This window comes from Mustela nigripes, chromosome X (genome assembly GCF_022355385.1).
Source record: "Mustela nigripes isolate SB6536 chromosome X, MUSNIG.SB6536, whole genome shotgun sequence".
Classification (NCBI taxonomy): Eukaryota; Metazoa; Chordata; class Mammalia; order Carnivora; family Mustelidae; genus Mustela; species Mustela nigripes.
The window spans coordinates 62,373,451-62,386,493 of NC_081575.1; the positions used below are offsets into that span (position 1 = coordinate 62,373,451).

The 13,043-nt window shown below is 38.7% G+C and overlaps 1 pseudogene; it reads right to left on the bottom strand.

The window, feature by feature from the left end:
* Positions 1 to 8,338: 8,338 nt before the first annotated feature.
* On the bottom strand, positions 8,339 to 8,988 carry LOC132007086 (protein lin-28 homolog A-like; annotated as a pseudogene).
* Positions 8,989 to 13,043: the final 4,055 nt, after the last annotated feature.

Sequence of the window (13,043 nt, forward strand, 5' to 3'; positions counted from 1 at the left end):
GTGGTTTTAATTTGAATCTCCCTGATGGCTAGTGATGATGAACATTTTTTCATGTGTCTGATAGCCATTTGTATGTTTTCATTGGAGAAATGTCTGTTCATATCTTCTGCCCATTTTTTGATATGATTGCCTGTTTTGTGTGTGTTGAGTTTGAGGAGTTCATTATAGATCCTGGATATCAACCTTTTGTCTGTACTGTCATTTGCAAATATCTTCTCCCATTCCATGGGTTGCCTCTTTGTTTTCTTGAGTGTTTCCTTTGCTGTGCAGAAATTTGATAGCAATATAGAAAATAGCAGAGAAAGTGACAAAGTATCCCCATTATATTTTATCTTCTTAGATTTTTATGAACATAAGCTCAAATCATCAAAAGCAAAGAATTAAAAGTAGATTAAATCCAATTTTCCTCAAATATTTATTTTGAGTTCCTAGTATGAGCAAGATATTGGAGTATGCATACATATACACAGAATGTCCAAACCATTAAAAAATTTAAAATCTAATAATGAGTGAATTATAAGAAGCTCATGAATTATAAGAAACTGCTTTTCTTTTTGGATTTCCTTTGTTTCACATTTTAAAGATACTAACTGGAGAGGATTTTCTGAAATTATATATTCTGCAATATTGGCACAGGTACAAAGAAAACAGTTCCCTCTTTAGCTAACTTTTCTAAGTTTAAGCTTTAATAGGAAAATTAATCTCCATATATTTTGGTAACTTCCCTTCCTGGTTTGTTTTCTTTAAAAATATTTCATATTTCATGCTACCAAAGTACACCTGGAGTAGTCATGGTCATTCCATGGAGGGCTTTATGTCCTTTAAATATCTGTATATTTCTCAAAGTATGTTTTTATATATTTCTCAAAGTATGTATATCTTTAAAAGTATATCTTTAAAGTACCTGTATATTTCCAGAAGTATGATTTTAAAAGATTTTATAGGGATAGATTACTTTAAAATTCCTACTGTAATTAACTTTGATATCTAGCATGTTATTAGATATCAAATATTAAATGACAAGAGTAACATAAGGGTCAGAAAATTAGGGATGAGGATATTAAGATTAAACTCCAGAGTTCATTGCTTACTGGCTGTATGACCCATTTGACTTATGAAATGAGAATAATAATACTTACTTTGCCTACCTGATGAAGGTAGAAAAAAAATGAAAAAGCTCATGCTAAAAAAAAGTCATGAAAGTTAAAAATGTTGTTCAAATAAAAAGTATTAAAATAAGTTATGTTTGTAATAACGACCCCAAGGAACTCCACGGTACTAAAATACCTGTTTCAGGCTCCAGTTATAGAATGAATAAGTCATGAATTTGAATAAAATGTACAGCACAGAGAATATAGCCAATGATAATGTAATAGCATTGTATGGTGACAGATGGTGGCTAAATTTAAATAAATAAACATTAGTTATTATTGATTTAATAATTATTAATAAGTATAACTATAATTTTAATAAATATGGCTAGTTTTTAATATTTAAATTATATAGAGTACATAACATTGTTAAGACAAACATTCAGACCTACCTCAAAAAATTGATGTGCAAAAGATCATTTATACAAAAGAATATGCCATTAATGAATAAACATCATAAGAAGCATTTGACTATTAGTAATAAACACATCTTTAATAATGAAAAATAAAGTGCCCATTTAAATTAATTTCAATTTCACAGACATCTAGTAAGTATTTATTATCTTCCAGTACTCTATATTGTCAATCAAGCAAAATTTAATTAGGTTTGATATAATTATTATATTAAGTAGATTTGGGGTATTAGTGTAATCAAATTATTTAAATATAGAAATAACAACTTTTGCGTGTGTGTGTGTGTGTGTATATATATATATATATATATATATATATATATATATATACACACCAGCACTCTATCAGAATATTATATTATTTAAAATGCTGCTTCTTTCCTGAGGTATATCACTTAAATAAGAACTTACTAAATTGGTCTGAGCTTATTTCTTCATCTATTTAACTGAAGCTGCATAAAACAAGTCAAAACAAATTAATCTTCATGTCCCACCAAAAAATTTTAAATTAAAAATTGAAACTCATAAGACTGTCATATTTTCCACTTTGAATTTATTTACATGGGATTGGGAGGGAGACAAACCATAAGTGACTCTTAATCTCACAAAACAAACTGAGGGTTGCTGGGGGGAGGGGGTTTGGGAGAAGGGGGTGGGATTCTGATTTCTATGTAAAAACAATTGATAGTTAAAATGTCAAACTGTACTGGCTTCTTAGTAAGTCATAGTGTGTATAGGAAACAACTGCCATTATCATTTAATATGACTAACAAGGTCCTCACTTTAGTTATTATTCTGCTTCAAAATAATCCAAATATGTGAGAAAGTTTGGTGAAGAATTTTAGTTTGGAGAATGTGTGACATACTCCAGCCATGCTGGTGGGGGTAGGGTGGGGAACAAATGCTAGCAATAGTCAAATGTGCCTGACTTGACTCAAATGGGAGAATCATTATGTATTCTGATACAGATGAAAATGGGATATGGCACAGAAACACAAAATAGTCATATGTGCACAGAACATCTAACAACCTAAAATTTGCATAAGAAAAAGAAAGTATGAAATTTTACAACCACTGCTGTAAATTCAGAACAGAATGTCTGAAACTCTATACCTGATCTCAGTTTTTCTTTACCTTTCACATTGCTTTTTCCTGTCAGTTATACCACAATCACCACATAATAAGCAACAAATGAACCAGCTGTATTGCCAGGGAAGCTCCTCTATTAGAAGAAAGGGCAGCCAAACTCCAATATTATTAAAGACATTCCCCGAAAGGTAAATACTAAAGGGAATTTTCATTTTTCAATTTCTATAGATGTAACATTGACTTCTGTTGTAAAATTGGACATGTGTCTGAAGTAATGGGAGACAGACCAATTAGGGACTAAGCAAAATCACACTTAAGAATTAACAATATTCGGGGTGCCTGGGTGGCTCAGTGGGTTAAAGTCTCTGCCTTGGGGTCGGGTCATGATCCCAGGGTCCTGGGATCGAGCCCTGCTCAGCAGGGAGTGGGCTTACCCCTCTCTCTCTCTGCCTGCCTCTATGCATACCTGTGATCTCTGTCTGTCAAATAAATAAAATCTTTTAAAAAATTAACAATATTCAATGGAAAATGTGAATATGTTCCAATTCTTTTAATTTTTTTTTACCAATAAGTTTTTATCTATTCTCTGTATTTTCCCTGAGTAAAGAGAAGAGGGAAAAGAGTCAGCATGTGTGTTAAAAAAACAAAAACAAAAACAAAAAAACAATAGCTTGATGTCCGGAATTGTGATGCCACCAACGTTGGCTTTCTTTTTCAATATTCCTTTGACTATTCGAGGTCTTTTCTGGTTCCATATAACTTTTAGGACTATTTGTTCCATTTTTTTGAAAAAAAAATGGATGTTATTTTGACAGGAATTGCATTAAATGTGTAGATAGCTTTAGGTACCATAGACATTTTCACAATATTTGTTCTTCCGACCCGGGAGCATGGAACATTTTTCCATTTCTTTGTGTCTTCCTCAATTTCTTTCATGAGTACTTTATAGTTTTCTGAGTATAGACTCTTAGCCTCTTTGGTTAGGTTTATTCCTAGGTATCTTATAGTTTGGGGTGCAATTGTAAATGAGATTGACTCCTTAATTTCTCTTTCTTCTGTCTTGCTGTTGGTGTAGAGAAATGCAACTGATTTCTGTGCATTGATTTTATATCCTGACACTTTACTGAATTCCTGTACAATCTCTATTACAAAGTTGTCATCATCAAGACAGCATGGTACTGGCACAAAAACAGACACATAGATCAATGGAACAGAATAGAGAGCCCAGAAATAGACCCTCAAATCCATGGTCAACTAATCTTTGACAAAGTAGAAAAGAATGTCCAATGGAAAAAAGACAGCCTCTTCAATAAATGGTGTTGGGAAAATTGGACAGCCACATGCAGAAAAATGAATTTGGACCATTTCCTTACACCACAAACGAAAATAGACTCAAAATGGATGAAGGACCTCAATGTGTGAAAGGAATCCATCCAAATCCTTGAGGAGAACACAGGCAGCAACCTCTTCGACCTCAGCCGCAGCAACATCTTCTTAGGATCATCACCAAAGGCAAGGGAAGCAAGGGCAAAAATGAACTATTGGGATTTCATCAAGATCAAAAGCTTTTGTACAGCAAAGGAAACAGTTAACAAAACCAAAAGACAACTGACAGAATGGGAGAAGATATTTGCAAACGACATATCAGATAACGGGCTAGTGTCCAAAATCTATAAAGAACTTAGCAAACTCAACACCCAGAGAACAAATAATCCAACCAAGAAATGGGCGGAAGACATGAACAGACATTTCTGCCAAGAAGATATCCAGATGGCCAACGGACACATGAAAAAGTGCTCCACATCACTTGGCATCAGGGAAATACAGATCAAAGCCACAGTGAGATATCACCTCACACCAGTGAGAATGGCTAAAATTAACAAGTCAGAAAATGACAGATGCTGGCGAGGATGCGGAGCAAGGGGAACCCTCCTACACTGTTGGTGTAGTGCAACTACATGCAAGCTGGTGCAACCACTCTGGTAAACAGCATGGAGGTTCCTCAAAATGTTGAAAATAGAACTACCCTATGACCCAGCAACTGTACTACTTGGTATGTACCCTAAAGATACAAACGTAGTGATCCAAAGGGGCACATGCACCTGAATGTTTATAGCAGCAATGTCTACAATAGCCAAACTATGGAAAGAACCTAGATGTCCATCAACAGATGAATGGATAAAGTAGATGTGGTATATATACACAATGGAATACTATTCAGCCATCAAAAGAAATGAAATCTTGCCATTTGTGATGACGTGGATAGAACTAGAGGGTCCCATGCTTAGCGAAATAAGTCAATTGGAGAAAGACAACTATCATATGATCTCCCTGATATGAGGAAGTGGAGATGAAACATGGGGGCTTAAGGGAGTAGAAGAATAAATGAAACAAGATAGGATCAGGAGGGAGACAAACCATAAGTGATTCTTAATCTCACAAAACAAACTGAGGTTTGATGGGGGGGGGGGGGGGTGGGGGGGGTTGGTTTATGGACATTGGAGAGGGTATGTGCTATGGTGAGTGCTGTGAAGTGTGTAAACCTGGCGATTCACAGACCTGTACCCCTGGGGATAAAAATATATGTTTATAAAATATTTAAAAGGAAAAAAAAAACAATAGCAAGAATGGTGAGTGCTAGGAATTGTGTAAGACTGATGATTCACAGACCTGTACCCCTGAAGTAAATAATACATTATATGTCAATTTAAAAAAATAGCAAGTGAGAAAGGAAGTACCCAGCACAACAAAATCCACCTTCAAACAAACATTCCTCAGTAATGGAGTCACTAAAGCCCAAGGAGGCTCACTCAGTCTCCTGCAGTTCAGAAGTGAGAAGAAAGGATGAGGGAAAGAACAGATGGGACAAACTTTCATACCCTCTCCATTTCCCAATGAATTTCAAGATTTCACACAAAACTTTTGCTTCTAGCACTAAAGAAAGGGTTATATTTGTCTGTCTCCTATTACATAGTCTTGTGGCCACTTTGACATGTTTCTTGCACCCACCAAAAAATTCTTGAATGACTTGAATAAACATTCATCTTCCCTTTCTTGATCTCTTGGCCCTAGTTTCTACATGGAAAACTCCACTCATTGCTTTTGCTTCTCTCTACAACAAGAGAAGAGATTAAATTAGGTTTGATCCATCAAAATAAAAGTGTATTAGTAAGAATCACATCAAGGAATGATCTTGGAAAGGAGATTGAGAACAAGGAGGTGGAGAGTTCTTAGCTTCTTTGGGATTTTTGCAGAAATCATTAAAGAGTCATGGAAAAATCCCACAAATTAAATATGTATGTGTGGGGGCTTTTACTGGGAGAGGGGATAGGATAGGGGTCATATCTGGCCCAAAATAGGAAATAGGGGAACAGGAACACAATAGAAAGGATGGTTCAAGACCTCCACACTTGAAGAGGGGCCACCAAGCTATGTTCCATATTCTTTCCCTTGTGCAGAACATTTCATTAAAGATGCTTTGGCTATTTTTCTAAGTGTAAAAATAAGTTTGTTAATAATACTAAAAGAGGGACGCCTGGGTGGCTCAATTGGTTAAGCAGCTGCCTTCTGCTCAGGTCATGATCCCAGCGTCCTGGGATCGAGCCCCACATCGGGCTACTTGCTCCGCAGGGAGCCTGCTACTCCCTCTGACTCTGCCTTCCACTCTGTCTGCCTGTGCTCGCTCTCTCTCTCTCTCTCTCTTACAAATAAATAAATAAAATCTTTTAATAAAAAAAATAATACTAAAAGAACATGGAGAAAACTAACACATTATATTTGCACAAACCAGGCCACATAGCAATCACCCAGTCAGTTATTCGTGAACTCCTATGAATCCAGACAAATACGACAACTAGACAGGGGCAATGACTGGAGAAGACAAGAACCCAGGATCAGACACACATCACCCAATGCACTCTAATTGCATTTTCCCTGTTTCAACACAATGAGGTATGTTTATGGTGATCTCATAGCATGTAAACAAAACCTTCTTTTCTCCTTTAGCTACCATGACACTAATCACTGCAGCAACAGGGCAGGGCACAGGCTCTGGTCAGCACGAAGAAGTCATGGTTTATGTTCTCCTTGGAAGCCAAGAAGAAAAGCCCAGAATTTATAAAGGTTAAGAAATTTAGTCTTTGGGGCACCTGAGTAGCTCAATCGTTAAGCATCTGCCTTCACCTCAGGTCATGATCTCAGTGTCCTGGGATTGAGCCCTGTGTTGGGCTCCCTGCTCAGTGGGAGGCCTGCTCCTCCCTCTCCCTCTCCCTGCTTGTATTCCCTCTCTTACTGTGTCTCTCTTTGTCAAATAAATAAAATCTTAAAAAAAAAAGAAATTTAGTCTTTGCTTCTTGCACCCACCCCTGGGCAGCTCAAGATAGGTTCAGAGGTATTGTTCTTAAACCTGTTCTTACCAACTCATTCTTTTTACACACACACACACACACACACACACACACACACACACACACACCTCACACACTCTGTTGCACATGGTAGGCCTAGCCCAATCAAGTGAAGGATGGCTCTAGTATGTAAAGTGAGTCCCATGCCCTGGGATTAGAGGTCCAGAACAAGAATCCTTTTTACACCTATAGACAACCCTTACCTAATCTTGACTTCCCTTCTGCACCTTTCACCTGGTGCAGCCTCTCCTAACCTTCCTACACCATTTTTCATGTCCAGAAAGATTTCCAATCATCCAGTAGAAGGATATCAAGTCATGGGGCAACTGAGTTAAAACCCAATCTCCCAAGGAACATTGAAAGTAGAGGAGATACTACACAGAAAATCTAGCTCAAATTAGCAAAAATAAGGTAAATCAATAGTCTATGCACTCAAATAATTTGTTTTTCTGGTGATAAAAAAAAGTATTCCTGCTGTCCAGACTTAGAATTGCTGTCAATTCATCCTTGAGATTGCCCATGTACCTAAGAACACAATGCAGTAACAAGGGTCTTAAAATTAAGATATGCAAAATTACAAAACCAGAATATTTATGTTAGGAAAAAAAAAGTTAAAATGCACAGTGTCGTGTACATCATTCACGTGCAGCAGTGCAGTTGGCATCTTGGATAAAGTGGGACCTAATGTGTGGTTATCCAAGGGATCAAATAAAATTCTATTGGCCCAGAATGGGGTGGGAGTAAGCTTAGCAGCAGCAAGTGTACAACTATTCTCCCAACAACCCCTTTGCCTCTTGTCACAACCTATTGCCTTGGACAGTTCTCAATACCCTATCCTAAGAGTGGGTTATGAGACAATATGTGGAGAAACCCTGCCAAACCCCTGAGAGATTCCCTCCCATAAAATGTAATGGTTCATGAGTTGGGTCCATCAATCTGGTCTCACGCTTAATCTTTGCACTCTGGCATAGGAAAAATCATTATGTGTTTCTTTCTTTGAAGGGAAAACAATTTCCCTATATAGGCCACTTTCAAAAGCTGAAGATTCTCAGGGCAGAGAGTCAAAGCACACAAAGAGGGATTTTTCCCTAAAACCCTCACATGCATTTGGATAAAACAGGGTTGGAGTTCATTTGCCTTCCCCCTTCCTCCATTTACCCTGCCAAAAGGGAAGAGAGGATAATATTGTGGACTCCAGCCAGAGAGATACATGGCAGTGCCAGCTGCCCTCTCCCTACCCTGTTCCCACTTTCTCCACTCTGTCATTGATGCCTGCTCCTCAAAATCTCCTGAACACAAAAGGATAGCCCCCATCCACTGCAGCCCAATTCTGGGCCTCTGGGAGCTGGGCAGGGCTATGGATTTCTTCTTCTTCCTCCCAAAAGTAGGCTGGTTTTCATGTGAGTTCAGGGCCTGCTGGTCCTTAAGAGGACATGAGACCACCATATGGTTGATGCTCTGGCAGAAGTGGCACTTCTTTGGTTGGGGTGGCAGCTTGCATTCCTCAGCATGGTAGTCTAGATCTCCACAGTTGTAGCACCTGTCTTCCTTTGATCTGTGCTTCCTCATGTTGTTCCCTTTGCGTCACCTCTCCTAGTACAGAACTCCCTACCAGGGCAGGTGACTCAGATAGATTCCAGGCCATTACCAGACTTCTTAAAGGTAAAGTCCACTGCCTCACCCTCCTTCAGGCTCTGGAAGCCCTCCATGTTCAGCTTAGTCTGGTTCACAGACATGGACAGGGGTCAAGTATGACCCTAGCGCATGTTGTCATGGACAGGAAGCTGAACTCCATGCACACATTTAACCACTTAAAGAAATGGGAGCCCTACAGCAGCTGTGACTCCTCTGCCGTTAGGCAGTGTCAGGTGCCTCCTCAGGCACCTTGGTGCAGCCACCTGTAACCTGTTGTTCTGACACAGAGCCCATGGTAGTCGACTGAGTTTGTAATCCAGGTCAGGTGGCTGCTGGCCTCAGAGAAGTCTAGGGGCAAAGGGATGGCTTGAAAAAGAGGCTGCTACATCTTCCCCCAGCACCTGTTCTAATACTTTTTAAATAATTATGCTAAAATAAAGTGCAAAAAATACAATTTCTAGCATAGAAAATGCCATAATGATATTGGAAATTGTTGGTCCCAGCTTCTCTCCAAGTATACTTTCTTTCTAGGCTCTTTGTTTTTTGTTTGCCTGTCAGAAACCTAAACAACAAAACACTCACAGATAATTAACCATCAATAACTTTCTAGGAGAAGACTATCTCCTCACTATCTTTCCTTATGGGAAGAAAATTAGATCATAAATCCATATATATATATATATGTATGTATATATATATATATATATATATATAAATATAAATTTAATAACATTGTTAAAGCCTTTTTAAAACAATAATGACATTATTTTACAAATGAAGAATGGATAGACAGGCAAGGGCTAAGAAGCTTTAACCAAGTCGCATGGTGAGGTAAAATGAGGAGCACAGGAGTAGTCAGGACACCTAGATTTCAGATTTAGTTTTTAACCTGCCCTGTGACCTTGGGTAAGTTAAATGACCTCTCCTCTGAGGCAGTTTCTTCATAGGAAAAATTGTGATGGTGATATCAGTGCTGCTTACCTTTGTAAAATATTACAAAAAGTAATTTAGTTATCCAATAGACATTTGTTAAATTCTTATTACATGTCAGACACTGAGTTAGAATCAAATGAGATAATGAAAATCAAAATGGCAAGCCCAGATATAAGTTAGAGTGTTATTATTGCTCTAAAACCTGCCTAACTCTTCAAAGAGATATAGGTTTTGCACAAAAAATAGATAAAAAAGGACATAAACAATATTTTCTTTCATATTTTTATTCCAGAAAATTTCTGTTATTAAGTCATAGCTGTTTAGCCTATAAAATTTAGCAGAATCATCTAAGAATTAATGTTTTTCCTCCTTACCAGATATGAAAGCTCTCAGGTTGCTTATCATTTAAATGAGCATAGACATTGCATAGCAACTATTGTTACTCCTCCTCCTCCTCAGGCTTTTCATTGATTCCTCATAGAAAAAATAAAAAAGGAACTAATACTTAGTGAGTATCTATTATTGGTCACACTCTGTGCTAGCTCTTTTATCTATAAGAACTCATTTAATCCAAATAAATGTTTGGCAAGGTATATATTATTCTGCCCATTTTATAAATTCACTAACCATGTTTTAGTGAAATGAGGGTCACTTAGGAGAAATTGGTGAAATTCTAAAACAAACTCAAGTCTTTCTCTCAAATCCCATGCTTTTTCTGACATATTTAAAGAAAAATTGAGTTATAATAATCCATATTTACTGGTAGAGACAAGTAGAGATGTCAGATTCTCCATGGAGGGCATATGGCAAATTAATGATGGAATCAGATCTAGAATACATGTCCTATGTATTCCAGTTTATTGTATTTTTCCTTTCAGTTTCATTAAGTGTATATTAAGTGTCAATTTAACTATAGCTACCAAATATAATTAACTAACTGAAGAAGTGAAGCAATATTAGCCTTAAAGTCAATAATTTATTAAAGATTGTTTTCCACAGGAAATAAATTTAAAAGAAAAACGTATTTTGATACATAAATACAAATTGATTTTTTTTTTCATTTTTACTTTATAGCTGGTTTGGTTAGTAGTTTCCTGCCTTTCTTAAAGTCTTATCAACTTGTTTCTTTTTTATTGGTTTTTCAAGTAAAAGAGAAACCATTTTTAAAAACTGCAATTAAGGGGCACCTGGGTGGCTCAGTTGGTTAAGTGTCTGACTTGTATTGGTCTCCCCACTCAGCAAGGAATCTGCTCGTCCCTCACCCTCTTCCCCTTCCCACTGCTTGTGCTGTCTGTCTCTCAAATAAATAAATAAAATCCTTAAAAAACCCACATAAACATATAAAACAACTAGACATAACAGGCACCCAGAACACTGCATCCAACAACAGAAAAATATTTTTTTAAGATTTTATTTATTTGTTTGACAGAGAGAGAGAGAGATAACAAGTAGGCAGAGAGAGAGGGGAAGCAGGCTCCCTGCTGAGCAGAGAGCCCGATGTGGAACTCCATCCCAGAACCCCGAGATCATGACCTAACCCAAAGGCAGAGGCTTAACCCACTGAGCCACCTAGGTGCCCAGAAAAATATTTTTCAAGTGAACATAGAGCATTCTTTAAAATAGACTATATGGTAGGCCATACAATAACCATTAATAAATTTTAAAGGATCAAAATCCTACAAAATATGTTTTCCAACCATAATAGAATAAAATTAGAAATCAATAACAAAAGGAAAATAGGAAATTTCACAAATATGTGGATATTAAACAACATGTTTTCAAATAACCAGTCAGAGAAAAAAATTACAAAGGGAGTTAGAAAATCCTTTGAGGGGTGAGTGGGTGGTTCAGTAATTAAGTGTTTGCCTTTGGCTCAGGTTATGATACCAGGCTTGGGATCAAGCCCCACATTGGACTCCCTGCTCAGTATGGAGCCTGCTTCTGCCTGCTGCACCTCCTGCTTGTGCTTGCTCTCTCTCTCTCTCTGTCATTGAATAAAATCTGTTAAAAAATGCTTTGAGATGAATGATAAGGAAAACATAACAAAATTTATGTTATGCAGCAAAACCAATCCTTAGAAGGAAATTTATGGTTGTGAAGACCTATATATAAAAATAAGACAGATCTCAAAATAATAACCCAACTTTCTACTTTAAGAAACTAAAAATAAAGAAACACAAATTAAACACAAAGCAGGCAAAAGAATGAAATAATAACAGAGCAGAAATTAATGAAACAGAGAAGGAGGAGGTGCCTTTTTCAGCCTGTACCCCAAAGTGAGCTGATTACCTACCAAAGAACTCCATTCACCCATGAAATCAGCCTGAGATCAGAATTATACACGTCTGGATATCTACAGGGGCAGAAGATGCCAGTGGGCAGGTAAAGCTGAGTGGGAACAGCGGACTGATATCAGAAGATAAACACAAGGGGGAGGGAGCCACCAGAGGCGACCAGTTGGAAAGTAATACCCCAATATGAGCAAGAGTGCCCTGCATCTGGGGACCAGCATTAACTTGGAGACTGGTTGAAAGCACTCCAAAAGAGCAAAGGATCTGGGGGGAAATTGTGGGAATCAGGAAGGCTAGGGACAGGGGCTTAAGTCCCAGGTCCCAGGACAGCCTCCCCTGGCACTGAGGCAGAGAGAGTGCGGCGGAGAAACCAGCTCTTGGTCCCTAAGTCGCCAGCGTGCCTGAGAACGCGTGGGGTCCATTCCCTGTGAGGGGATGGGAGCCATGCCGGGCGGCAGAACGTGAGAGCCCTGCTATATAGCCTGAGATATTCCCCTGAGAGAGGTATAAAGGGGCAGCTGGTGCCCTTTGATACGCGCCATTGTTTCAGAGCCTGCACTAAACTCTTCCCCCAGAGAGGTGCGCAAAGGCCCAGACTGGTGCTCTCGGACCTCAGCCTCCCCTGAAATTGGTGTGCACAAGCCGGGCGCTCTTAGGCCCAGAAAGACCAGGCACTCCCAGCCCGGGCCAGCGGGAAAATCTCAGTGTGCGATTGCTGCTTGGAGCCTCTCCAGCGGTCTGGAGGTGCCCAGAGCCACTGCTGCCATGGTTTTGGGTACAAGTAAAAGATCCTGCATCCCCAGGGACCGCGACTTGGAACCTGCTCTGCCAGCGGCCAAGGGGGAACTTATTTGGGCCCTGCAGCCAGACTGAGGCTTCTTTCTGATGAAGTCCCAGAACCTAAGTCAGGTTCGGTGGGGTGAGGAGGTTCGGAGCCGACGACTAAAGAAACAATTCTTAAGACGTCGTTAGTGTAAAAGGTGATTTATTAGAGCAAGGGGACAGGGCCCGTGGGCAGGCGGAGATGCGGCTGCCCCGGGTTGTGAGGGTAGGCATGTTATATACCCCATGGCTGGGGGGAGGTGGTGGAGGGATGGGAGATTTCAACAGAGTTCTCACATGTTA